At 33.9% G+C, this 26,319-nt stretch overlaps 22 non-coding genes across 22 annotated transcripts; all 22 read left to right on the top strand.

Annotated features, from left to right (window-relative positions):
- Nucleotides 1–584: 584 nt before the first annotated feature.
- Nucleotides 585–656, top strand: TRNAG-UCC (transfer RNA glycine (anticodon UCC)). Its single transcript has one exon. It is a non-coding gene; the product is annotated as a tRNA-Gly (tRNA).
- Nucleotides 657–1,461: 805 nt separating this feature from the next.
- TRNAG-UCC (transfer RNA glycine (anticodon UCC)) lies at nucleotides 1,462–1,533 on the top strand. The gene has a single exon. It is a non-coding gene; the product is annotated as a tRNA-Gly (tRNA).
- An 805-nt stretch (nucleotides 1,534–2,338) lies between these two features.
- On the top strand, nucleotides 2,339–2,410 carry TRNAG-UCC (transfer RNA glycine (anticodon UCC)). The gene has a single exon. It is a non-coding gene; the product is annotated as a tRNA-Gly (tRNA).
- Nucleotides 2,411–4,195: 1,785 nt separating this feature from the next.
- TRNAG-UCC (transfer RNA glycine (anticodon UCC)) lies at nucleotides 4,196–4,267 on the top strand. The gene has a single exon. It is a non-coding gene; the product is annotated as a tRNA-Gly (tRNA).
- A 1,680-nt stretch (nucleotides 4,268–5,947) lies between these two features.
- TRNAG-UCC (transfer RNA glycine (anticodon UCC)) lies at nucleotides 5,948–6,019 on the top strand. The gene has a single exon. It is a non-coding gene; the product is annotated as a tRNA-Gly (tRNA).
- An 805-nt stretch (nucleotides 6,020–6,824) lies between these two features.
- TRNAG-UCC (transfer RNA glycine (anticodon UCC)) lies at nucleotides 6,825–6,896 on the top strand. Its single transcript has one exon. It is a non-coding gene; the product is annotated as a tRNA-Gly (tRNA).
- Nucleotides 6,897–8,820: 1,924 nt separating this feature from the next.
- TRNAG-UCC (transfer RNA glycine (anticodon UCC)) lies at nucleotides 8,821–8,892 on the top strand. Its single transcript has one exon. It is a non-coding gene; the product is annotated as a tRNA-Gly (tRNA).
- Nucleotides 8,893–9,696: 804 nt separating this feature from the next.
- On the top strand, nucleotides 9,697–9,768 carry TRNAG-UCC (transfer RNA glycine (anticodon UCC)). The gene has a single exon. It is a non-coding gene; the product is annotated as a tRNA-Gly (tRNA).
- An 804-nt stretch (nucleotides 9,769–10,572) lies between these two features.
- Nucleotides 10,573–10,644, top strand: TRNAG-UCC (transfer RNA glycine (anticodon UCC)). The gene has a single exon. It is a non-coding gene; the product is annotated as a tRNA-Gly (tRNA).
- An 805-nt stretch (nucleotides 10,645–11,449) lies between these two features.
- On the top strand, nucleotides 11,450–11,521 carry TRNAG-UCC (transfer RNA glycine (anticodon UCC)). Its single transcript has one exon. It is a non-coding gene; the product is annotated as a tRNA-Gly (tRNA).
- An 803-nt stretch (nucleotides 11,522–12,324) lies between these two features.
- TRNAG-UCC (transfer RNA glycine (anticodon UCC)) lies at nucleotides 12,325–12,396 on the top strand. The gene has a single exon. It is a non-coding gene; the product is annotated as a tRNA-Gly (tRNA).
- Nucleotides 12,397–13,201: 805 nt separating this feature from the next.
- On the top strand, nucleotides 13,202–13,273 carry TRNAG-UCC (transfer RNA glycine (anticodon UCC)). The gene has a single exon. It is a non-coding gene; the product is annotated as a tRNA-Gly (tRNA).
- Nucleotides 13,274–14,076: 803 nt separating this feature from the next.
- TRNAG-UCC (transfer RNA glycine (anticodon UCC)) lies at nucleotides 14,077–14,148 on the top strand. The gene has a single exon. It is a non-coding gene; the product is annotated as a tRNA-Gly (tRNA).
- Nucleotides 14,149–14,952: 804 nt separating this feature from the next.
- On the top strand, nucleotides 14,953–15,024 carry TRNAG-UCC (transfer RNA glycine (anticodon UCC)). The gene has a single exon. It is a non-coding gene; the product is annotated as a tRNA-Gly (tRNA).
- A 1,681-nt stretch (nucleotides 15,025–16,705) lies between these two features.
- TRNAG-UCC (transfer RNA glycine (anticodon UCC)) lies at nucleotides 16,706–16,777 on the top strand. The gene has a single exon. It is a non-coding gene; the product is annotated as a tRNA-Gly (tRNA).
- Nucleotides 16,778–17,582: 805 nt separating this feature from the next.
- On the top strand, nucleotides 17,583–17,654 carry TRNAG-UCC (transfer RNA glycine (anticodon UCC)). The gene has a single exon. It is a non-coding gene; the product is annotated as a tRNA-Gly (tRNA).
- An 803-nt stretch (nucleotides 17,655–18,457) lies between these two features.
- Nucleotides 18,458–18,529, top strand: TRNAG-UCC (transfer RNA glycine (anticodon UCC)). Its single transcript has one exon. It is a non-coding gene; the product is annotated as a tRNA-Gly (tRNA).
- An 805-nt stretch (nucleotides 18,530–19,334) lies between these two features.
- On the top strand, nucleotides 19,335–19,406 carry TRNAG-UCC (transfer RNA glycine (anticodon UCC)). The gene has a single exon. It is a non-coding gene; the product is annotated as a tRNA-Gly (tRNA).
- An 803-nt stretch (nucleotides 19,407–20,209) lies between these two features.
- On the top strand, nucleotides 20,210–20,281 carry TRNAG-UCC (transfer RNA glycine (anticodon UCC)). The gene has a single exon. It is a non-coding gene; the product is annotated as a tRNA-Gly (tRNA).
- Nucleotides 20,282–21,962: 1,681 nt separating this feature from the next.
- Nucleotides 21,963–22,034, top strand: TRNAG-UCC (transfer RNA glycine (anticodon UCC)). Its single transcript has one exon. It is a non-coding gene; the product is annotated as a tRNA-Gly (tRNA).
- A 1,925-nt stretch (nucleotides 22,035–23,959) lies between these two features.
- TRNAG-UCC (transfer RNA glycine (anticodon UCC)) lies at nucleotides 23,960–24,031 on the top strand. Its single transcript has one exon. It is a non-coding gene; the product is annotated as a tRNA-Gly (tRNA).
- Nucleotides 24,032–24,837: 806 nt separating this feature from the next.
- On the top strand, nucleotides 24,838–24,909 carry TRNAG-UCC (transfer RNA glycine (anticodon UCC)). Its single transcript has one exon. It is a non-coding gene; the product is annotated as a tRNA-Gly (tRNA).
- Nucleotides 24,910–26,319: the final 1,410 nt, after the last annotated feature.

Raw genomic sequence — 26,319 nt, 5'->3', positions numbered from 1 at the left:
ATATTGAGTTGGCCAGGGATCGAACCAGGGTCAGCTGCCTGGGAATCAATGCTGATGTAAGCATTGATGTCATCTTGGTGAGCATAGTTGCTTTTCAAACAATAAGCGATAGTTTAATTCTAGAACAACTCATTGTATTTTGCGTTTAGTGGTGTTTTTAATCTTTATAACTTTTTTCGGTAAGACTTATGCTGTGATTTTTCTTCTTTGTCACACTTTAGCTACCTTTTTTGATTCAAAAAGTTCATTTTTGAGTTTTGGACAACGCCTTGCCTTTTTCTAAATTTTTTTAGCAATTGTCTCTTTCCCAACATTTTCGGTCCTTTCTTTTTTTTAGTTAACACATTAGTAACTTTCACCGACAAAACCAAAGTTGAGCAAATTAAGGGTATTTTTTTTTTTTTACTAACACGAAAAACTTTTTGCGGACAATTTTTGTAGTGTTATTGCAGAAAATGTAAAAACACAAAACCAAAGTTGAGCAAATTAAGGGTATTTTTTTTTTTACTAACACGAAAAACTTTTTGCGGACAATTTTTGTAGTGTTATTGCAGAAAATGTAAAAACACAACAAGTTGCCGTAAGCGTTGGTGGTATAGTGGTGAGCATAGCTGCCTTCCAAGCAGTTGACCTGGGTTCGATTCCCGGCCAACGCATTGCTTGTTTTTCTCATTTGGTGTTTCGTTATTCTCATTAAACTTTCTTCTTACAGTTTAGCAACCACCAAAATGAGAAAAAAGTAAAGAGAATATTTCTTAGCTTGTTCACCTTTCTCATCTAAACCATATAACAAAGATGGTTTTCTACTCTTTTTGTTGCTGAAAACTTAGTAGGGTTAATCTGCAATACCAAAGCAATTCTAGTTTAAGCCCTCAAATACTGAGTTGGCCAGGGATCGAACCAGGGTCAACTGCCTGGGAATCAATGCTGATGTAAGCATTGATGTCATCTTGGTGAGCATAGTTGCTTTTCAAACAATAAGCGATAGTTTAATTCTAGAACAACTCATTGTATTTTGCGTTTAGTGGTGTTTTTAATCTTTATAACTTTTTTCGGTAAGACTTATGCTGTGATTTTTCTTCTTTGTCACACTTTAGCTACCTTTTTTGATTCAAAAAGTTCATTTTTGAGTTTTGGACAACGCCTTGCCTTTTTCTAAATTTTTTTAGCAATTGTCTCTTTCCCAACATTTTCGGTCCTTTCTTTTTTTTAGTTAACACATTAGTAACTTTCACCGACAAAACCAAAGTTGAGCAAATTAAGGGTATTTTTTTTTTTTTACTAACACGAAAAACTTTTTGCGGACAATTTTTGTAGTGTTATTGCAGAAAATGTAAAAACACAAAACCAAAGTTGAGCAAATTAAGGGTATTTTTTTTTTTTACTAACACGAAAAACTTTTTGCGGACAATTTTTGTAGTGTTATTGCAGAAAATGTAAAAACACAACAAGTTGCCGTAAGCGTTGGTGGTATAGTTGTGAGCATAGCTGCCTTCCAAGCAGTTGACCCGGGTTCGATTCCCGGCCAACGCATTGCTTGTTTTTCTCATTTGGTGTTTCGTTATTCTCATTAAACTTTCTTCTTACAGTTTAGCAACCACCAAAATGAGAAAAAAGTAAAGAGAATATTTCTTAGCTTGTTCACCTTTCTCATCTAAACCATATAACAAAGATGGTTTTCTACTCTTTTTGTTGCTGAAAACTTAGTAGGGTTAATCTGCAATACCAAAGCAATTCTAGTTTAAGCCCTCAAATACTGAGTTGGCCAGGGATCGAACCAGGGTCAACTGCCTGGGAATCAATGCTGATGTAAGCATTGATGTCATCTTGGTGAGCATAGTTGCTTTTCAAACAATAAGCGATAGTTTAATTCTAGAACAACTCATTGTATTTTGCGTTTAGTGGTGTTTTTAATCTTTATAACTTTTTTCGGTAAGACTTATGCTGTGATTTTTCTTCTTTGTCACACTTTAGCTACCTTTTTTGATTCAAAAAGTTCATTTTTGAGTTTTGGACAACGCCTTGCCTTTTTCTAAATTTTTTTAGCAATTGTCTCTTTCCCAACATTTTCGGTCCTTTCTTTTTTTTAGTTAACACATTAGTAACTTTCACCGACAAAACCAAAGTTGAGCAAATTAAGGGTATTTTTTTTTTTTTACTAACACGAAAAACTTTTTGCGGACAATTTTTGTAGTGTTATTGCAGAAAATGTAAAAACACAAAACCAAAGTTGAGCAAATTAAGGGTATTTTTTTTTTTTACTAACACGAAAAACTTTTTGCGGACAATTTTTGTAGTGTTATTGCAGAAAATGTAAAAACACAACAAGTTGCCATAAGCGTTGGTGGTATAGTTGTGAGCATAGCTGCCTTCCAAGCAGTTGACCCGGGTTCGATTCCCGGCCAACGCATTGCTTGTTTTTCTCATTTGGTGTTTCGTTATTCTCATTAAACTTTCTTCTTACAGTTTAGCAACCACCAAAATGAGAAAAAAGTAAAGAGAATATTTCTTAGCTTGTTCACCTTTCTCATCTAAACCATATAACAAAGATGGTTTTCTACTCTTTTTGTTGCTGAAAACTTAGTAGGGTTAATCTGCAATAGCAAAGCAATTCTAGTTTAAGCCCTCAAATACTGAGTTGGCCAGGGATCGAACCAGGGTCAACTGCCTGGGAATCAATGCTGATGTAAGCATTGATGTCATCTTGGTGAGCATAGTTGCTTTTCAAACAATAAGCGATAGTTTAATTCTAGAACAACTCATTGTATTTTGCGTTTAGTGGTGTTTTTAATCTTTATAACTTTTTTCGGTAAGACTTATGCTGTGATTTTTCTTCTTTGTCACACTTTAGCTACCTTTTTTGATTCAAAAAGTTCATTTTTGAGTTTTGGACAACGCCTTGCCTTTTTCTAAATTTTTTTAGCAATTGTCTCTTTCCCAACATTTTCGGTCCTTTCTTTTTTTTAGTTAACACATTAGTAACTTTCACCGACAAAACCAAAGTTGAGCAAATTAAGGGTATTTTTTTTTTTTTTACTAACACGAAAAACTTTTTGCGGACAATTTTTGTAGTGTTATTGCAGAAAATGTAAAAACACAAAACCAAAGTTGTGCAAATTAAGGGTATTTTTTTTTTTTACTAACACGAAAAACTTTTTGCGGACAATTTTTGTAGTGTTATTGCAGAAAATGTAAAAACACAAAACCAAAGTTGAGCAAATTAAGGGTTTTTTTTTTTTTTACTAACACGAAAAACTTTTTGCGGACAATTTTTGTAGTGTTATTGCAGAAAATGTAAAAACACAACAAGTTGCCGTAAGCGTTGGTGGTATAGTGGTGAGCATAGCTGCCTTCCAAGCAGTTGACCCGTGTTCGATTCCCGGCCAACGCATTGCTTGTTTTTCTCATTTGGTGTTTCGTTATTCTCATTAAACTTTCTTCTTACAGTTTAGCAACCACCAAAATGAGAAAAAAGTAAAGAGAATATTTCTTAGCTTGTTCACCTTTCTCAATTAAACCATATAACAAAGATGGTTTTCTACTCTTTTTGTTGCTGAAAACTTAGTAGGGTTAATCTGCAATAGCAAAGCAATTCTAGTTTAAGCCCTCAAATACTGAGTTGGCCAGGGATCAAACCAGGGTCAACTGCCTGGGAATCAATGCTGATGTAAGCATTGATGTCATCTTGGTGAGCATAGTTGCTTTTCAAACAATAAGCGATAGTTTAATTCTAGAACAACTCATTGTATTTTGCGTTTAGTGGTGTTTTTAATCTTTATAACTTTTTTCGGTAAGACTTATGCTGTGATTTTTCTTCTTTGTCACACTTTAGCTACCTTTTTTGATTCAAAAAGTTCATTTTTGAGTTTTGGACAACGCCTTGCCTTTTTCTAAATTTTTTTAGCAATTGTCTCTTTCCCAACATTTTCGGTCCTTTCTTTTTTTTAGTTAACACATTAGTAACTTTCACCGACAAAACCAAAGTTGAGCAAATTAAGGGTATTTTTTTTTTTTACTAATACGAAAAACTTTTTGCGGACAATTTTTGTAGTGTTATTGCAGAAAATGTAAAAACACAAAACCAAAGTTGAGCAAATTAAGGGTATTTTTTTTTTTTACTAACACGAAAAACTTTTTGCGGACAATTTTTGTAGTGTTATTGCAGAAAATGTAAAAACACAGCAAGTTGCCGTAAGCGTTGGTGGTATAGTGGTGAGCATAGCTGCCTTCCAAGCAGTTGACCCGGGTTCGATACCCGGCCAAAGCATTGCTTGTTTTTCTCATTTGGTGTTTCGTTATTCTCATTAAACTTTCTTCTTACAGTTTAGCAACCACCAAAATGAGAAAAAAGTAAAGAGAATATTTCTTAGCTTGTTCACCTTTCTCATCTAAACCATATAACAAAGATGGTTTTCTACTCTTTTTGTTGCTGAAAACTTAGTAGGGTTAATCTGCAATAGCAAAGCAATTCTAGTTTAAGCCCTCAAATACTGAGTTGGCCAGGGATCGAACCAGGGTCAACTGCCTGGGAATCAATGCTGATGTAAGCATTGATGTCATCTTGGTGAGCATAGTTGCTTTTCAAACAATAAGCGATAGTTTAATTCTAGAACAACTCATTGTATTTTGCGTTTAGTGGTGTTTTTAATCTTTATAACTTTTTTCGGTAAGACTTATGCTGTGATTTTTCTTCTTTGTCACACTTTAGCTACCTTTTTTGATTCAAAAAGTTCATTTTTGAGTTTTGGACAACGCCTTGCCTTTTTCTAAATTTTTTTAGCAATTGTCTCTTTCCCAACATTTTCGGTCCTTTCTTTTTTTTAGTTAACACATTAGTAACTTTCACCGACAAAACCAAAGTTGAGCAAATTAAGGGTATTTTTTTTTTTTACTAACACGAAAAACTTTTTGCGGACAATTTTTGTAGTGTTATTGCAGAAAATGTAAAAACACAAAACCAAAGTTGAGCAAATTAAGGGTATTTTTTTTTTTTACTAACACGAAAAACTTTTTGCGGACAATTTTTGTAGTGTTATTGCAGAAAATGTAAAAACACAACAAGTTGCCGTAAGCGTTGGTGGTATAGTGGTGAGCAAAGCTGCCTTCCAAGCAGTTGACCCGGGTTTGATTCCCGGCCAACGCATTGCTTGTTTTTCTCATTTGGTGTTTCGTTATTCTCATTAAACTTTCTTCTTACAGTTTAGCAACCACCAAAATGAGAAAAAAGTAAAGAGAATATTTCTTAGCTTGTTCACCTTTCTCATCTAAACCATATAACAAAGATGGTTTTCTACTCTTTTTGTTGCTGAAAACTTAGTAGGGTTAATCTGCAATACCAAAGCAATTCTAGTTTAAGCCCTCAAATACTGAGTTGGCCAGGGATCGAACCAGGGTCAACTGCCTGGGAATCAATGCTGATGTAAGCATTGATGTCATCTTGGTGAGCATAGTTGCTTTTCAAACAATAAGCGATAGTTTAATTCTAGAACAACTCATTGTATTTTGCGTTTAGTGGTGTTTTTAATCTTTATAACTTTTTTCGGTAAGACTTATGCTGTGATTTTTCTTCTTTGTCACACTTTAGCTACCTTTTTTGATTCAAAAAGTTCATTTTTGAGTTTTGGACAACGCCTTGCCTTTTTCTAAATTTTTTTAGCAATTGTCTCTTTCCCAACATTTTCGGTCCTTTCTTTTTTTTAGTTAACACATTAGTAACTTTCACCGACAAAACCAAAGTTGAGCAAATTAAGGGTATTTTTTTTTTTTTACTAACACGAAAAACTTTTTGCGGACAATTTTTGTAGTGTTATTGCAGAAAATGTAAAAACACAAAACCAAAGTTGAGCAAATTAAGGGTATTTTTTTTTTTACTAACACGAAAAACTTTTTGCGGACATTTTTTGTAGTGTTATTGCAGAAAATGTAAAAACACAACAAGTTCCCGTAAGCGTTGGTGGTATAGTGGTGAGCATAGCTGCCTTCCAAGCAGTTGACCCGGGTTCGATTCCCGGCCAATGCATTGCTTGTTTTTCTCATTTGGTGTTTCGTTATTCTCATTAAACTTTCTTCTTACAGTTTAGCAACCACCAAAATGAGAAAAAAGTAAAGAGAATATTTCTTAGCTTGTTCACCTTTCTCATCTAAACCATATAACAAAGATGGTTTTCTACTCTTTTTGTTGCTGAAAACTTAGTAGGGTTAATCTGCAATACCAAAGCAATTCTAGTTTAAGCCCTCAAATACTGAGTTGGCCAGGGATCGAACCAGGGTCAACTGCCTGGGAATCAATGCTGATGTAAGCATTGATGTCATCTTGGTGAGCATAGTTGCTTTTCAAACAATAAGCGATAGTTTAATTCTAGAACAACTCATTGTATTTTGCGTTTAGTGGTGTTTTTAATCTTTATAACTTTTTTCGGTAAGACTTATGCTGTGATTTTTCTTCTTTGTCACACTTTAGCTACCTTTTTTGATTCAAAAAGTTCATTTTTGAGTTTTGGACAACGCCTTGCCTTTTTCTAAATTTTTTTAGCAATTGTCTCTTTCCCAACATTTTCGGTCCTTTCTTTTTTTTAGTTAACACATTAGTAACTTTCACCGACAAAACCAAAGTTGAGCAAATTAAGGGTATTTTTTTTTTTTTACTAACACGAAAAACTTTTTGCGGACAATTTTTGTAGTGTTATTGCAGAAAATGTAAAAACACAAAACCAAAGTTGAGCAAATTAAGGGTATTTTTTTTTTTTACTAACACGAAAAACTTTTTGCGGACAATTTTTGTAGTGTTATTGCAGAAAATGTAAAAACACAACAAGATGCCGTAAGCGTTGGTGGTATAGTGGTGAGCATAGCTGCCTTCCAAGCAGTTGACCCGGGTTCGATTCCTGGCCAACGCATTGCTTGTTTTTCTCATTTGGTGTTTCGTTATTCTCATTAAACTTTCTTCTTACAGTTTAGCAACCACCAAAATGAGAAAAAAGTAAAGAGAATATTTCTTAGCTTGTTCACCTTTCTCATCTAAACCATATAACAAAGATGGTTTTCTACTCTTTTTGTTGCTGAAAACTTAGTAGGGTTAATCTGCAATACCAAAGCAATTCTAGTTTAAGCCCTCAAATACTGAGTTGGCCAGGGATCGAACCAGGGTCAACTGCCTGGGAATCAATGCTGATGTAAGCATTGATGTCATCTTGGTGAGCATAGTTGCTTTTCAAACAATAAGCGATAGTTTAATTCTAGAACAACTCATTGTATTTTGCGTTTAGTGGTGTTTTTAATCTTTATAACTTTTTTCGGTAAGACTTATGGTGTGATTTTTCTTCTTTGTCACACTTTAGCTACCTTTTTTGATTCAAAAAGTTCATTTTTGAGTTTTGGACAACGCCTTGCCTTTTTCTAAATTTTTTTAGCAATTGTCTCTTTCCCAACATTTTCGGTCCTTTCTTTTTTTTAGTTAACACATTAGTAACTTTCACCGACAAAACCAAAGTTGAGCAAATTAAGGGTATTTTTTTTTTTTACTAACACGAAAAACTTTTTGCGGACAATTTTTGTAGTGTTATTGCAGAAAATGTAAAAACACAAAACCAAAGTTGAGCAAATTAAGGGTATTTTTTTTTTTTACTAACACGAAAAACTTTTTGCGGACAATTTTTGTAGTGTTATTGCAGAAAATGTATTTTTTTTCTTTTTTTTAGTTAACACATTAGTAACTTTCACCGACAAAACCAAAGTTGAGCAAATTAAGGGTATTTTTTTTTTTTACTAACACGAAAAACTTTTTGCGGACAATTTTTGTAGTGTTATTGCAGAAAATGTAAAAACACAAAACCAAAGTTGAGCAAATTAAGGGTATTTTTTTTTTTTACTAACACGAAAAACTTTTTGCGGACAATTTTTGTAGTGTTATTGCAGAAAATGTAAAAACACAACAAGTTGCCGTAAGCGTTGGTGGTATAGTTGTGAGCATAGCTGCCTTCCAAGCAGTTGACCCGGGTTCCATTCCCGGCCAACGCATTGCTTGTTTTTTTCATTTGGTGTTTCGTTATTCTCATTAAACTTTCTTCTTACAGTTTAGCAACCACCAAAATGAGAAAAAAGTAAAGAGAATATTTCTTAGCTTGTTCACCTTTCTCATCTAAACCATATAACAAAGATGGTTTTCTACTCTTTTTGTTGCTGAAAACTTAGTAGGGTTAATCTGCAATACCAAAGCAATTCTAGTTTAAGCCCTCAAATACTGAGTTGGCCAGGGATCGAACCAGGGTCAACTGCCTGTGAATCAATGCTGATGTAAGCATTGATGTCATCTTGGTGAGCATAGTTGCTTTTCAAACAATAAGCGATAGTTTAATTCTAGAACAACTCATTGTATTTTGCGTTTAGTGGTGTTTTTAATCTTTATAACTTTTTTCGGTAAGACTTATGCTGTGATTTTTCTTCTTTGTCACACTTTAGCTACCTTTTTTGATTCAAAAAGTTCATTTTTGAGTTTTGGACAACGCCTTGCCTTTTTCTAAATTTTTTTAGCAATTGTCTCTTTCCCAACATTTTCGGTCCTTTCTTTTTTTTAGTTAACACATTAGTAACTTTCACCGACAAAACCAAAGTTGAGCAAATTAAGGGTATTTTTTTTTTTTTACTAACACGAAAAACTTTTTGCAGACAATTTTTGTAGTGTTATTGCAGAAAATGTAAAAACACAAAACCAAAGTTGAGCAAATTAAGGGTATTTTTTTTTTTACTAACACGAAAAACTTTTTGCGGACAATTTTTGTAGTGTTATTGCAGAAAATGTAAAAACACAACAAGTTGCCGTAAGCGTTGGTGGTATAGTGGTGAGCATAGCTGCCTTCCAAGCAGTTGACCCGGGTTCGATTCCCGGCCAACGCATTGCTTGTTTTTCTCATTTGGTGTTTCGTTATTCTCATTAAACTTTCTTCTTACAGTTTAGCAACCACCAAAATGAGAAAAAAGTAAAGAGAATATTTCTTAGCTTGTTCACCTTTCTCATCTAAACCATATAACAAAGATGGTTTTCTACTCTTTTTGTTGCTGAAATCTTAGTAGGGTTAATCTGCAATACCAAAGCAATTCTAGTTTAAGCCCTCAAATACTGAGTTGGCCAGGGATCGAACCAGGGTCAACTGCCTGGGAATCAATGCTGATGTAAGCATTGATGTCATCTTGGTGAGCATAGTTGCTTTTCAAACAATAAGCGATAGTTTAATTCTAGAACAACTCATTGTATTTTGCGTTTAGTGGTGTTTTTAATCTTTATAACTTTTTTCGGTAAGACTTATGCTGTGATTTTTCTTCTTTGTCACACTTTAGCTACCTTTTTTGATTCAAAAAGTTCATTTTTGAGTTTTGGACAACGCCTTGCCTTTTTCTAAATTTTTTTAGCAATTGTCTCTTTCCCAACATTTTCGGTCCTTTCTTTTTTTTAGTTAACACATTAGTAACTTTCACCGACAAAACCAAAGTTGAGCAAATTAAGGGTATTTTTTTTTTTTTACTAACACGAAAAACTTTTTGCGGACAATTTTTGTAGTGTTATTGCAGAAAATGTAAAAACACAAAACCAAAGTTGAGCAAATTAAGGGTATTTTTTTTTTTACTAACACGAAAAACTTTTTGCGGACAATTTTTGTAGTGTTATTGCAGAAAATGTAAAAACACAACAAGTTGCCGTAAGCGTTGGTGGTATAGTGGTGAGCATAGCTGCCTTCCAAGCAGTTGACCCGGGTTCGATTCCCGGCCAACGCATTGCTTGTTTTTCTCATTTGGTGTTTCGTTATTCTCATTAAACTTTCTTCTTACAGTTTAGCAACCACCAAAATGAGAAAAAAGTAAAGAGAATATTTCTTAGCTTGTTCACCTTTCTCATCTAAACCATATAACAAAGATGGTTTTCTACTCTTTTTGTTGCTGAAAACTTAGTAGGGTTAATCTGCAATAGCAAAGCAATTCTAGTTTAAGCCCTCAAATACTGAGTTGGCCAGGGATCGAACCAGGGTCAACTGCCTGGGAATCAATGCTGATGTAAGCATTGATGTCATCTTGGTGAGCATAGTTGCTTTTCAAACAATAAGCGATAGTTTAATTCTAGAACAACTCATTGTATTTTGCGTTTAGTGGTGTTTTTAATCTTTATAACTTTTTTCGGTAAGACTTATGCTGTGATTTTTCTTCTTTGTCACACTTTAGCTACCTTTTTTGATTCAAAAAGTTCATTTTTGAGTTTTGGACAACGCCTTGCCTTTTTCTAAATTTTTTTAGCAATTGTCTCTTTCCCAACATTTTCGGTCCTTTCTTTTTTTTAGTTAACACATTAGTAACTTTCACCGACAAAACCAAAGTTGAGCAAATTAAGGGTATTTTTTTTTTTTTACTAACACGAAAAACTTTTTGCGGACAATTTTTGTAGTGTTATTGCAGAAAATGTAAAAACACAAAACCAAAGTTGAGCAAATTAAGGGTATTTTTTTTTTTACTAACACGAAAAACTTTTTGCGGACATTTTTTGTAGTGTTATTGCAGAAAATGTAAAAACACAACAAGTTCCCGTAAGCGTTGGTGGTATAGTGGTGAGCATAGCTGCCTTCCAAGCAGTTGACCCGGGTTCGATTCCCGGCCAATGCATTGCTTGTTTTTCTCATTTGGTGTTTCGTTATTCTCATTAAACTTTCTTCTTACAGTTTAGCAACCACCAAAATGAGAAAAAAGTAAAGAGAATATTTCTTAGCTTGTTCACCTTTCTCATCTAAACCATATAACAAAGATGGTTTTCTACTCTTTTTGTTGCTGAAAACTTAGTAGGGTTAATCTGCAATACCAAAGCAATTCTAGTTTAAGCCCTCAAATACTGAGTTGGCCAGGGATCGAACCAGGGTCAACTGCCTGGGAATCAATGCTGATGTAAGCATTGATGTCATCTTGGTGAGCATAGTTGCTTTTCAAACAATAAGCGATAGTTTAATTCTAGAACAACTCATTGTATTTTGCGTTTAGTGGTGTTTTTAATCTTTATAACTTTTTTCGGTAAGACTTATGCTGTGATTTTTCTTCTTTGTCACACTTTAGCTACCTTTTTTGATTCAAAAAGTTCATTTTTGAGTTTTGGACAACGCCTTGCCTTTTTCTAAATTTTTTTAGCAATTGTCTCTTTCCCAACATTTTCGGTCCTTTCTTTTTTTTAGTTAACACATTAGTAACTTTCACCGACAAAACCAAAGTTGAGCAAATTAAGGGTATTTTTTTTTTTTTACTAACACGAAAAACTTTTTGCGGACAATTTTTGTAGTGTTATTGCAGAAAATGTAAAAACACAAAACCAAAGTTGAGCAAATTAAGGGTATTTTTTTTTTTTACTAACACGAAAAACTTTTTGCGGACAATTTTTGTAGTGTTATTGCAGAAAATGTAAAAACACAACAAGATGCCGTAAGCGTTGGTGGTATAGTGGTGAGCATAGCTGCCTTCCAAGCAGTTGACCCGGGTTCGATTCCTGGCCAACGCATTGCTTGTTTTTCTCATTTGGTGTTTCGTTATTCTCATTAAACTTTCTTCTTACAGTTTAGCAACCACCAAAATGAGAAAAAAGTAAAGAGAATATTTCTTAGCTTGTTCACCTTTCTCATCTAAACCATATAACAAAGATGGTTTTCTACTCTTTTTGTTGCTGAAAACTTAGTAGGGTTAATCTGCAATACCAAAGCAATTCTAGTTTAAGCCCTCAAATACTGAGTTGGCCAGGGATCGAACCAGGGTCAACTGCCTGGGAATCAATGCTGATGTAAGCATTGATGTCATCTTGGTGAGCATAGTTGCTTTTCAAACAATAAGCGATAGTTTAATTCTAGAACAACTCATTGTATTTTGCGTTTAGTGGTGTTTTTAATCTTTATAACTTTTTTCGGTAAGACTTATGCTGTGATTTTTCTTCTTTGTCACACTTTAGCTACCTTTTTTGATTCAAAAAGTTCATTTTTGAGTTTTGGACAACGCCTTGCCTTTTTCTAAATTTTTTTAGCAATTGTCTCTTTCCCAACATTTTCGGTCCTTTCTTTTTTTTAGTTAACACATTAGTAACTTTCACCGACAAAACCAAAGTTGAGCAAATTAAGGGTATTTTTTTTTTTTACTAACACGAAAAACTTTTTGCGGACAATTTTTGTAGTGTTATTGCAGAAAATGTAAAAACACAAAACCAAAGTTGAGCAAATTAAGGGTATTTTTTTTTTTACTAACACGAAAAACTTTTTGCGGACAATTTTTGTAGTGTTATTGCAGAAAATGTAAAAACACAACAAGTTGCCGTAAGCGTTGGTGGTATAGTGGTGAGCATAGCTGCCTTCCAAGCAGTTGACCCGGGTTCGATTCCCGGCCAACGCATTGCTTGTTTTTCTCATTTGGTGTTTCGTTATTCTCATTAAACTTTCTTCTTACAGTTTAGCAACCACCAAAATGAGAAAAAAGTAAAGAGAATATTTCTTAGCTTGTTCACCTTTCTCATCTAAACCATATAACAAAGATGGTTTTCTACTCTTTTTGTTGCTGAAAACTTAGTAGGGTTAATCTGCAATACCAAAGCAATTCTAGTTTAAGCCCTCAAATACTGAGTTGGCCAGGGATCGAACCAGGGTCAACTGCCTGGGAATCAATGCTGATGTAAGCATTGATGTCATCTTGGTGAGCATAGTTGCTTTTCAAACAATAAGCGATAGTTTAATTCTAGAACAACTCATTGTATTTTGCGTTTAGTGGTGTTTTTAATCTTTATAACTTTTTTCGGTAAGACTTATGCTGTGATTTTTCTTCTTTGTCACACTTTAGCTACCTTTTTTGATTCAAAAAGTTCATTTTTGAGTTTTGGACAACGCCTTGCCTTTTTCTAAATTTTTTTAGCAATTGTCTCTTTCCCAACATTTTCGGTCCTTTCTTTTTTTTAGTTAACACATTAGTAACTTTCACCGACAAAACCAAAGTTGAGCAAATTAAGGGTATTTTTTTTTTTTTACTAACACGAAAAACTTTTTGCGGACAATTTTTGTAGTGTTATTGCAGAAAATGTAAAAACACAAAACCAAAGTTGAGCAAATTAAGGGTATTTTTTTTTTTTACTAACACGAAAAACTTTTTGCGGACAATTTTTGTAGTGTTATTGCAGAAAATGTAAAAACACAACAAGATGCCGTAAGCGTTGGTGGTATAGTGGTGAGCATAGCTGCCTTCCAAGCAGTTGACCCGGGTTCGATTCCTGGCCAACGCATTGCTTGTTTTTCTCATTTGGTGTTTCGTTATTCTCATTAAACTTTCTTCTTACAGTTTAGCAACCACCAAAATGAGAAAAAAGTAAAGAGAATATTTCTTAGCTTGTTCACCTTTCTCATCTAAACCATATAACAAAGATGGTTTTCTACTCTTTTTGTTGCTGAAAACTTAGTAGGGTTAATCTGCAATACCAAAGCAATTCTAGTTTAAGCCCTCAAATACTGAGTTGGCCAGGGATCGAACCAGGGTCAACTGCCTGGGAATCAATGCTGATGTAAGCATTGATGTCATCTTGGTGAGCATAGTTGCTTTTCAAACAATAAGCGATAGTTTAATTCTAGAACAACTCATTGTATTTTGCGTTTAGTGGTGTTTTTAATCTTTATAACTTTTTTCGGTAAGACTTATGCTGTGATTTTTCTTCTTTGTCACACTTTAGCTACCTTTTTTGATTCAAAAAGTTCATTTTTGAGTTTTGGACAACGCCTTGCCTTTTTCTAAATTTTTTTAGCAATTGTCTCTTTCCCAACATTTTCGGTCCTTTCTTTTTTTTAGTTAACACATTAGTAACTTTCACCGACAAAACCAAAGTTGAGCAAATTAAGGGTATTTTTTTTTTTTACTAACACGAAAAACTTTTTGCGGACAATTTTTGTAGTGTTATTGCAGAAAATGTAAAAACACAAAACCAAAGTTGAGCAAATTAAGGGTATTTTTTTTTTTACTAACACGAAAAACTTTTTGCGGACAATTTTTGTAGTGTTATTGCAGAAAATGTAAAAACACAACAAGTTGCCGTAAGCGTTGGTGGTATAGTGGTGAGCATAGCTGCCTTCCAAGCAGTTGACCCGGGTTCGATTCCCGGCCAACGCATTGCTTGTTTTTCTCATTTGGTGTTTCGTTATTCTCATTAAACTTTCTTCTTACAGTTTAGCAACCACCAAAATGAGAAAAAAGTAAAGAGAATATTTCTTAGCTTGTTCACCTTTCTCATCTAAACCATATAACAAAGATGGTTTTCTACTCTTTTTGTTGCTGAAAACTTAGTAGGGTTAATCTGCAATACCAAAGCAATTCTAGTTTAAGCCCTCAAATACTGAGTTGGCCAGGGATCGAACCAGGGTCAACTGCCTGGGAATCAATGCTGATGTAAGCATTGATGTCATCTTGGTGAGCATAGTTGCTTTTCAAACAATAAGCGATAGTTTAATTCTAGAACAACTCATTGTATTTTGCGTTTAGTGGTGTTTTTAATCTTTATAACTTTTTTCGGTAAGACTTATGCTGTGATTTTTCTTCTTTGTCACACTTTAGCTACCTTTTTTGATTCAAAAAGTTCATTTTTGAGTTTTGGACAACGCCTTGCCTTTTTCTAAATTTTTTTAGCAATTGTCTCTTTCCCAACATTTTCGGTCCTTTCTTTTTTTTAGTTAACACATTAGTAACTTTCACCGACAAAACCAAAGTTGAGCAAATTAAGGGTATTTTTTTTTTTTTACTAACACGAAAAACTTTTTGCGGACAATTTTTGTAGTGTTATTGCAGAAAATGTAAAAACACAAAACCAAAGTTGAGCAAATTAAGGGTATTTTTTTTTTTACTAACACGAAAAACTTTTTGCGGACAATTTTTGTAGTGTTATTGCAGAAAATGTAAAAACACAACAAGTTGCCGTAAGCGTTGGTGGTATAGTGGTGAGCATAGCTGCCTTCCAAGCAGTTGACCCGGGTTCGATTCCCGGCCAACGCATTGCTTGTTTTTCTCATTTGGTGTTTCGTTATTCTCATTAAACTTTCTTCTTACAGTTTAGCAACCACCAAAATGAGAAAAAAGTAAAGAGAATATTTCTTAGCTTGTTCACCTTTCTCATCTAAACCATATAACAAAGATGGTTTTCTACTCTTTTTGTTGCTGAAAACTTAGTAGGGTTAATCTGCAATAGCAAAGCAATTCTAGTTTAAGCCCTCAAATACTGAGTTGGCCAGGGATCGAACCAGGGTCAACTGCCTGGGAATCAATGCTGATGTAAGCATTGATGTCATCTTGGTGAGCATAGTTGCTTTTCAAACAATAAGCGATAGTTTAATTCTAGAACAACTCATTGTATTTTGCGTTTAGTGGTGTTTTTAATCTTTATAACTTTTTTCGGTAAGACTTATGCTGTGATTTTTCTTCTTTGTCACACTTTAGCTACCTTTTTTGATTCAAAAAGTTCATTTTTGAGTTTTGGACAACGCCTTGCCTTTTTCTAAATTTTTTTAGCAATTGTCTCTTTCCCAACATTTTCGGTCCTTTCTTTTTTTTAGTTAACACATTAGTAACTTTCACCGACAAAACCAAAGTTGAGCAAATTAAGGGTATTTTTTTTTTTTTACTAACACGAAAAACTTTTTGCGGACAATTTTTGTAGTGTTATTGCAGAAAATGTAAAAACACAAAACCAAAGTTGAGCAAATTAAGGGTATTTTTTTTTTTTACTAACACGAAAAACTTTTTGCGGACAATTTTTGTAGTGTTATTGCAGAAAATGTAAAAACACAACAAGTTGCCGTAAGCGTTGGTGGTATAGTGGTGAGCATAGCTTCCTTCCAAGCAGTTGACCCGGGTTTGATTCCCGGCCAACGCATTGCTTGTTTTTCTCATTTGGTGTTTCGTTATTCTCATTAAACTTTCTTCTTACAGTTTAGCAACCACCAAAATGAGAAAAAAGTAAAGAGAATATTTCTTATCTTGTTCACCTTTCTCATCTAAACCATATAACAAAGATGGTTTTCTACTCTTTTTGTTGCTGAAAACTTAGTAGGGTTAATCTGCAATACCAAAGCAATTCTAGTTTAAGCCCTCAAATACTGAGTTGGCCAGGGATTGAACCAGGGTCAACTGCCTGGGAATCAATGCTGATGTAAGCATTGATGTCATCTTGGTGAGCATAGTTGCTTTTCAAACAATAAGCGATAGTTTAATTCTAGAACAACTCATTGTATTTTGCGTTTAGTGGTGTTTTTAATCTTTATAACTTTTTTCGGTAAGACTTATGCTGTGATTTTTCTTCTTTGTCACACTTTAGCTACCTTTTTTGATTCAAAAAGTTCATTTTTGAGTTTTGGACAACGCCTTGCCTTTTTCTAAATTTTTTTAGCAATTGTCTCTTTCCCAACATTTTCGGTCCTTTCTTTTTTTTAGTTAACACATTAGTAACTTTCACCGACAAAACCAAAGTTGAGCAAATTAAGGGTATTTTTTTTTTTTACTAACACGAAAAACTTTTTGCGGACAATTTTTGTAGTGTTATTGCAGAAAATGTAAAAACACAAAACCAAAGTTGAGCAAATTAAGGGTATTTTTTTTTTTTACTAACACGAAAAACTTTTTGCGGACAATTTTTGTAGTGTTATTGCAGAAAATGTAAAAACACAACAAGTTGCCGTAAGCGTTGGTGGTATAGTGGTGAGCAAAGCTGCCTTCCAAGCAGTTGACCCGGGTTCGATTCCCGGCCAACGCATTGCTTGTTTTTCTCATTTGGTGTTTCGTTATTCTCATTAAACTTTCTTCTTACAGTTTAGCAACCACCAAAATGAGAAAAAAGTAAAGAGAATATTTCTTAGCTTGTTCACCTTTCTCATCTAAACCATATAACAAAGATGGTTTTCTACTCTTTTTGTTGCTGAAAACTTAGTAGGGTTAATCTGCAATACCAAAGCAATTCTAGTTTAAGCCCTCAAATACTGAGTTGGCCAGGGATCGAACCAGGGTCAACTGCCTGGGAATCAATGCTGATGTAAGCATTGATGTCATCTTGGTGAGCATAGTTGCTTTTCAAACAATAAGCGATAGTTTAATTCTAGAACAACTCATTGTATTTTGCGTTTAGTGGTGTTTTTAATCTTTATAACTTTTTTCGGTAAGACTTATGCTGTGATTTTTCTTCTTTGTCACACTTTAGCTACCTTTTTTGATTCAAAAAGTTCATTTTTGAGTTTTGGACAACGCCTTGCCTTTTTCTAAATTTTTTTAGCAATTGTCTCTTTCCCAACATTTTCGGTCCTTTCTTTTTTTTAGTTAACACATTAGTAACTTTCACCGACAAAACCAAAGTTGAGCAAATTAAGGGTATTTTTTTTTTTTTACTAACACGAAAAACTTTTTGCGGACAATTTTTGTAGTGTTATTGCAGAAAATGTAAAAACACAAAACCAAAGTTGAGCAAATTAAGGGTATTTTTTTTTTTTACTAACACGAAAAACTTTTTGCGGACAATTTTTGTAGTGTTATTGCAGAAAATGTAAAAACACAACAAGATGCCGTAAGCGTTGGTGGTATAGTGGTGAGCATAGCTGCCTTCCAAGCAGTTGACCCGGGTTCGATTCCTGGCCAACGCATTGCTTGTTTTTCTCATTTGGTGTTTCGTTATTCTCATTAAACTTTCTTCTTACAGTTTAGCAACCACCAAAATGAGAAAAAAGTAAAGAGAATATTTCTTAGCTTGTTCACCTTTCTCATCTAAACCATATAACAAAGATGGTTTTCTACTCTTTTTGTTGCTGAAAACTTAGTAGGGTTAATCTGCAATACCAAAGCAATTCTAGTTTAAGCCCTCAAATACTGAGTTGGCCAGGGATCGAACCAGGGTCAACTGCCTGGGAATCAATGCTGATGTAAGCATTGATGTCATCTTGGTGAGCATAGTTGCTTTTCAAACAATAAGCGATAGTTTAATTCTAGAACAACTCATTGTATTTTGCGTTTAGTGGTGTTTTTAATCTTTATAACTTTTTTCGGTAAGACTTATGCTGTGATTTTTCTTCTTTGTCACACTTTAGCTACCTTTTTTGATTCAAAAAGTTCATTTTTGAGTTTTGGACAACGCCTTGCCTTTTTCTAAATTTTTTTAGCAATTGTCTCTTTCCCAACATTTTCGGTCCTTTCTTTTTTTTAGTTAACACATTAGTAACTTTCACCGACAAAACCAAAGTTGAGCAAATTAAGGGTATTTTTTTTTTTTACTAACACGAAAAACTTTTTGCGGACAATTTTTGTAGTGTTATTGCAGAAAATGTAAAAACACAAAACCAAAGTTGAGCAAATTAAGGGTATTTTTTTTTTTACTAACACGAAAAACTTTTTGCGGACAATTTTTGTAGTGTTATTGCAGAAAATGTAAAAACACAACAAGTTGCCGTAAGCGTTGGTGGTATAGTGGTGAGCATAGCTGCCTTCCAAGCAGTTGACCCGGGTTCGATTCCCGGCCAACGCATTGCTTGTTTTTCTCATTTGGTGTTTCGTTATTCTCATTAAACTTTCTTCTTACAGTTTAGCAACCACCAAAATGAGAAAAAAGTAAAGAGAATATTTCTTAGCTTGTTCACCTTTCTCATCTAAACCATATAACAAAGATGGTTTTCTACTCTTTTTGTTGCTGAAAACTTAGTAGGGTTAATCTGCAATACCAAAGCAATTCTAGTTTAAGCCCTCAAATACTGAGTTGGCCAGGGATCGAACCAGGGTCAACTGCCTGGGAATCAATGCTGATGTAAGCATTGATGTCATCTTGGTGAGCATAGTTGCTTTTCAAACAATAAGCGATAGTTTAATTCTAGAACAACTCATTGTATTTTGCGTTTAGTGGTGTTTTTAATCTTTATAACTTTTTTCGGTAAGACTTATGCTGTGATTTTTCTTCTTTGTCACACTTTAGCTACCTTTTTTGATTCAAAAAGTTCATTTTTGAGTTTTGGACAACGCCTTGCCTTTTTCTAAATTTTTTTAGCAATTGTCTCTTTCCCAACATTTTCGGTCCTTTCTTTTTTTTAGTTAACACATTAGTAACTTTCACCGACAAAACCAAAGTTGAGCAAATTAAGGGTATTTTTTTTTTTTTACTAACACGAAAAACTTTTTGCGGACAATTTTTGTAGTGTTATTGCAGAAAATGTAAAAACACAAAACCAAAGTTGAGCAAATTAAGGGTATTTTTTTTTTTTACTAACACGAAAAACTTTTTGCGGACAATTTTTGTAGTGTTATTGCAGAAAATGTAAAAACACAACAAGATGCCGTAAGCGTTGGTGGTATAGTGGTGAGCATAGCTGCCTTCCAAGCAGTTGACCCGGGTTCGATTCCTGGCCAACGCATTGCTTGTTTTTCTCATTTGGTGTTTCGTTATTCTCATTAAACTTTCTTCTTACAGTTTAGCAACCACCAAAATGAGAAAAAAGTAAAGAGAATATTTCTTAGCTTGTTCACCTTTCTCATCTAAACCATATAACAAAGATGGTTTTCTACTCTTTTTGTTGCTGAAAACTTAGTAGGGTTAATCTGCAATACCAAAGCAATTCTAGTTTAAGCCCTCAAATACTGAGTTGGCCAGGGATCGAACCAGGGTCAACTGCCTGGGAATCAATGCTGATGTAAGCATTGATGTCATCTTGGTGAGCATAGTTGCTTTTCAAACAATAAGCGATAGTTTAATTCTAGAACAACTCATTGTATTTTGCGTTTAGTGGTGTTTTTAATCTTTATAACTTTTTTCGGTAAGACTTATGCTGTGATTTTTCTTCTTTGTCACACTTTAGCTACCTTTTTTGATTCAAAAAGTTCATTTTTGAGTTTTGGACAACGCCTTGCCTTTTTCTAAATTTTTTTAGCAATTGTCTCTTTCCCAACATTTTCGGTCCTTTCTTTTTTTTAGTTAACACATTAGTAACTTTCACCGACAAAACCAAAGTTGAGCAAATTAAGGGTATTTTTTTTTTTTACTAACACGAAAAACTTTTTGCGGACAATTTTTGTAGTGTTATTGCAGAAAATGTAAAAACACAAAACCAAAGTTGAGCAAATTAAGGGTATTTTTTTTTTTACTAACACGAAAAACTTTTTGCGGACAATTTTTGTAGTGTTATTGCAGAAAATGTAAAAACACAACAAGTTGCCGTAAGCGTTGGTGGTATAGTGGTGAGCATAGCTGCCTTCCAAGCAGTTGACCCGGGTTCGATTCCCGGCCAACGCATTGCTTGTTTTTCTCATTTGGTGTTTCGTTATTCTCATTAAACTTTCTTCTTACAGTTTAGCAACCACCAAAATGAGAAAAAAGTAAAGAGAATATTTCTTAGCTTGTTCACCTTTCTCATCTAAACCATATAACAAAGATGGTTTTCTACTCTTTTTGTTGCTGAAAACTTAGTAGGGTTAATCTGCAATACCAAAGCAATTCTAGTTTAAGCCCTCAAATACTGAGTTGGCCAGGGATCGAACCAGGGTCAACTGCCTGGGAATCAATGCTGATGTAAGCATTGATGTCATCTTGGTGAGCATAGTTGCTTTTCAAACAATAAGCGATAGTTTAATTCTAGAACAACTCATTGTATTTTGCGTTTAGTGGTGTTTTTAATCTTTATAACTTTTTTCGGTAAGACTTATGCTGTGATTTTTCTTCTTTGTCACACTTTAGCTACCTTTTTTGATTCAAAAAGTTCATTTTTGAGTTTTGGACAACGCCTTGCCTTTTTCTAAATTTTTTTAGCAATTGTCTCTTTCCCAACATTTTCGGTCCTTTCTTTTTTTTAGTTAACACATTAGTAACTTTCACCGACAAAACCAAAGTTGAGCAAATTAAGGGTATTTTTTTTTTTTTACTAACACGAAAAACTTTTTGCGGACAATTTTTGTAGTGTTATTGCAGAAAATGTAAAAACACAAAACCAAAGTTGAGCAAATTAAGGGTATTTTTTTTTTTTACTAACACGAAAAACTTTTTGCGGACAATTTTTGTAGTGTTATTGCAGAAAATGTAAAAACACAACAAGTTGCCGTAAGTGTTGGTGGTATAGTGGTGAGCATAGCTGCCTTCCAAGCAGTTGACCCGGGTTTGATTCCCGGCCAACGCATTGCTTGTTTTTCTCATTTGGTGTTTCGTTATTCTCATTAAACTTTCTTCTTACAGTTTAGCAACCACCAAAATGAGAAAAAAGTAAAGAGAATATTTCTTATCTTGTTCACCTTTCTCATCTAAACCATATAACAAAGATGGTTTTCTACTCTTTTTGTTGCTGAAAACTTAGTAGGGTTAATCTGCAATACCAAAGCAATTCTAGTTTAAGCCCTCAAATACTGAGTTGGCCAGGGATTGAACCAGGGTCAACTGCCTGGGAATCAATGCTGATGTAAGCATTGATGTCATCTTGGTGAGCATAGTTGCTTTTCAAACAATAAGCGATAGTTTAATTCTAGAACAACTCATTGTATTTTGCGTTTAGTGGTGTTTTTAATCTTTATAACTTTTTTCGGTAAGACTTATGCTGTGATTTTTCTTCTTTGTCACACTTTAGCTACCTTTTTTGATTCAAAAAGTTCATTTTTGAGTTTTGGACAACGCCTTGCCTTTTTCTAAATTTTTTTAGCAATTGTCTCTTTCCCAACATTTTCGGTCCTTTCTTTTTTTTAGTTAACACATTAGTAACTTTCACCGACAAAACCAAAGTTGAGCAAATTAAGGGTATTTTTTTTTTTTACTAACACGAAAAACTTTTTGCGGACAATTTTTGTAGTGTTATTGCAGAAAATGTAAAAACACAAAACCAAAGTTGAGCAAATTAAGGGTATTTTTTTTTTTTACTAACACGAAAAACTTTTTGCGGACAATTTTTGTAGTGTTATTGCAGAAAATGTAAAAACACAACAAGTTGCCGTAAGCGTTGGTGGTATAGTGGTGAGCAAAGCTGCCTTCCAAGCAGTTGACCCGGGTTCGATTCCCGGCCAACGCATTGCTTGTTTTTCTCATTTGGTGTTTCGTTATTCTCATTAAACTTTCTTCTTACAGTTTAGCAACCACCAAAATGAGAAAAAAGTAAAGAGAATATTTCTTAGCTTGTTCACCTTTCTCATCTAAACCATATAACAAAGATGGTTTTCTACTCTTTTTGTTGCTGAAAACTTAGTAGGGTTAATCTGCAATACCAAAGCAATTCTAGTTTAAGCCCTCAAATACTGAGTTGGCCAGGGATCGAACCAGGGTCAACTGCCTGGGAATCAATGCTGATGTAAGCATTGATGTCATCTTGGTGAGCATAGTTGCTTTTCAAACAATAAGCGATAGTTTAATTCTAGAACAACTCATTGTATTTTGCGTTTAGTGGTGTTTTTAATCTTTATAACTTTTTTCGGTAAGACTTATGCTGTGATTTTTCTTCTTTGTCACACTTTAGCTACCTTTTTTGATTCAAAAAGTTCATTTTTGAGTTTTGGACAACGCCTTGCCTTTTTCTAAATTTTTTTAGCAATTGTCTCTTTCCCAACATTTTCGGTCCTTTCTTTTTTTTAGTTAACACATTAGTAACTTTCACCGACAAAACCAAAGTTGAGCAAATTAAGGGTATTTTTTTTTTTTACTAACACGAAAAACTTTTTGCGGACAATTTTTGTAGTGTTATTGCAGAAAATGTAAAAACACAAAACCAAAGTTGAGCAAATTAAGGGTATTTTTTTTTTTTACTAACACGAAAAACTTTTTGCGGACAATTTTTGTAGTGTTATTGCAGAAAATGTATTTTTTTTCTTTTTTTTAGTTAACACATTAGTAACTTTCACCGACAAAACCAAAGTTGAGCAAATTAAGGGTATTTTTTTTTTTTACTAACACGAAAAACTTTTTGCGGACAATTTTTGTAGTGTTATTGCAGAAAATGTAAAAACACAAAACCAAAGTTGAGCAAATTAAGGGTATTTTTTTTTTTTACTAACACGAAAAACTTTTTGCGGACAATTTTTGTAGTGTTATTGCAGAAAATGTAAAAACACAACAAGTTGCTGTAAGCGTTGGTGGTATAGTTGTGAGCAGAGCTGCCTTCCAAGCAGTTGACCCGGGTTCGATTCCCGGCCAACGCATTGCTTGTTTTTTTCATTTGGTGTTTCGTTATTCTCATTAAACTTTCTTCTTACAGTTTAGCAACCACCAAAATGAGAAAAAAGTAAAGAGAATATTTCTTAGCTTGTTCACCTTTCTCATCTAAACCATATAACAAAGATGGTTTTCTACTCTTTTTGTTGCTGAAAACTTAGTAGGGTTAATCTGCAATACCAAAGCAATTCTAGTTTAAGCCCTCAAATACTGAGTTGGCCAGGGATCGAACCAGGGTCAACTGCCTGGGAATCAATGCTGATGTAAGCATTGATGTCATCTTGGTGAGCATAGTTGCTTTTCAAACAATAAGCGATAGTTTAATTCTAGAACAACTCATTGTATTTTGCGTTTAGTGGTGTTTTTAATCTTTATAACTTTTTTCGGTAAGACTTATGCTGTGATTTTTCTTCTTTGTCACACTTTAGCTACCTTTTTTGATTCAAAAAGTTCATTTTTGAGTTTTGGACAACGCCTTGCCTTTTTCTAAATTTTTTTAGCAATTGTCTCTTTCCCAACATTTTCGGTCCTTTCTTTTTTTTAGTTAACACATTAGTAACTTTCACCGACAAAACCAAAGTTGAGCAAATTAAGGGTATTTTTTTTTTTTTACTAACACGAAAAACTTTTTGCGGACAATTTTTGTAGTGTTATTGCAGAAAATGTAAAAACACAAAACCAAAGTTGAGCAAATTAAGGGTATTTTTTTTTTTTACTAACACGAAAAACTTTTTGCGGACATTTTTTGTAGTGTTATTGCAGAAAATGTAAAAACACAACAAGTTGCCGTAAGCGTTGGTGGTATAGTGGTGAGCATAGCTGCCTTCCAAGCAGTTGACCCGGGTTCGATTCCCGGCCAACGCATTGCTTGTTTTTCTCATTTGGTGTTTCGTTATTCTCATTAAACTTTCTTCTTACAGTTTAGCAACCACCAAAATGAGAAAAAAGTAAAGAGAATATTTCTTAGCTTGTTCACCTTTCTCATCTAAACCATATAACAAAGATGGTTTTCTACTCTTTTTGTTGCTGAAAACTTAGTAGGGTTAATCTGCAATACCAAAGCAATTCTAGTTTAAGCTCTCAAATACTGAGTTGGCCAGGGATCGAACCAGGGTTAACTGCCTGGGAATCAATGCTGATGTAAGCATTGATGTCATCTTGGTGAGCATAGTTGCTTTTCAAACAATAAGCGATAGTTTAATTCTAGAACAACTCATTGTATTTTGCGTTTAGTGGTGTTTTTAATCTTTATAACTTTTTTTCGGTAAGACTTATGCTGTGATTTTTCTTCTTTGTCACACTTTAGCTACCTTTTTTGATTCAAAAAGTTCATTTTTGAGTTTTGGACAACGCCTTGCCTTTTTCTAAATTTTTTTAGCAATTGTCTCTTTCCCAACATTTTCGGTCCTTTCTTTTTTTTAGTTAACACATTAGTAACTTTCACCGACAAAACCAAAGTTGAGCAAATTAAGGGTATTTTTTTTTTTTTACTAACACGAAAAACTTTTTGCGGACAATTTTTGTAGTGTTATTGCAGAAAATGTAAAAACACAAAACCAAAGTTGAGCAAATTAAGGGTATTTTTTTTTTTTACTAACACGAAAAACTTTTTGCGGACAATTTTTGTAGTGTTATTGCAGAAAATGTAAAAACACAACAAGATGCCGTAAGCGTTGGTGGTATAGTGGTGAGCATAGCTGCCTTCCAAGCAGTTGACCCGGGTTCGATTCCTGGCCAACGCATTGCTTGTTTTTCTCATTTGGTGTTTCGTTATTCTCATTAAACTTTCTTCTTACAGTTTAGCAACCACCAAAATGAGAAAAAAGTAAAGAGAATATTTCTTAGCTTGTTCACCTTTCTCATCTAAACCATATAACAAAGATGGTTTTCTACTCTTTTTGTTGCTGAAAACTTAGTAGGGTTAATCTGCAATACCAAAGCAATTCTAGTTTAAGCCCTCAAATACTGAGTTGGCCAGGGATCGAACCAGGGTCAACTGCCTGGGAATCAATGCTGATGTAAGCATTGATGTCATCTTGGTGAGCATAGTTGCTTTTCAAACAATAAGCGATAGTTTAATTCTAGAACAACTCATTGTATTTTGCGTTTAGTGGTGTTTTTAATCTTTATAACTTTTTTCGGTAAGACTTATGCTGTGATTTTTCTTCTTTGTCACACTTTAGCTACCTTTTTTGATTCAAAAAGTTCATTTTTGAGTTTTGGACAACGCCTTGCCTTTTTCTAAATTTTTTTAGCAATTGTCTCTTTCCCAACATTTTCGGTCCTTTCTTTTTTTTAGTTAACACATTAGTAACTTTCACCGACAAAACCAAAGTTGAGCAAATTAAGGGTATTTTTTTTTTTTACTAACACGAAAAACTTTTTGCGGACAATTTTTGTAGTGTTATTGCAGAAAATGTAAAAACACAAAACCAAAGTTGAGCAAATTAAGGGTATTTTTTTTTTTTACTAACACGAAAAACTTTTTGCGGACAATTTTTGTAGTGTTATTGCAGAAAATGTATTTTTTTTCTTTTTTTTAGTTAACACATTAGTAACTTTCACCGACAAAACCAAAGTTGAGCAAATTAAGGGTATTTTTTTTTTTTACTAACACGAAAAACTTTTTGCGGACAATTTTTGTAGTGTTATTGCAGAAAATGTAAAAACACAAAACCAAAGTTGAGCAAATTAAGGGTATTTTTTTTTTTTACTAACACGAAAAACTTTTTGCGGACAATTTTTGTAGTGTTATTGCAGAAAATGTAAAAACACAACAAGTTGCCGTAAGCGTTGGTGGTATAGTTGTGAGCATAGCTTCCTTCCAAGCAGTTGACCCGGGTTCGATTCCCGGCCAACGCATTGCTTGTTTTTTTCATTTGGTGTTTCGTTATTCTCATTAAACTTTCTTCTTACAGTTTAGCAACCACCAAAATGAGAAAAAAGTAAAGAGAATATTTCTTAGCTTGTTCACCTTTCTCATCTAAACCATATAACAAAGATGGTTTTCTACTCTTTTTGTTGCTGAAAACTTAGTAGGGTTAATCTGCAATACCAAAGCAATTCTAGTTTAAGCCCTCAAATACTGAGTTGGCCAGGGATCGAACCAGGGTCAACTGCCTGGGAATCAATGCTGATGTAAGCATTGATGT

The sequence above is a fragment of the Dendrobates tinctorius genome, unplaced genomic scaffold (genome assembly GCF_039654945.1).
Source record: "Dendrobates tinctorius isolate UK_male_01 unplaced genomic scaffold, ASM3965494v1 ptg000251l, whole genome shotgun sequence".
In the NCBI taxonomy this organism is placed as follows: Eukaryota; Metazoa; Chordata; class Amphibia; order Anura; family Dendrobatidae; genus Dendrobates; species Dendrobates tinctorius.
Note: the sequence above shows the minus strand (reverse complement) of the source record. Positions and strands in the feature narration are given on the sequence as shown.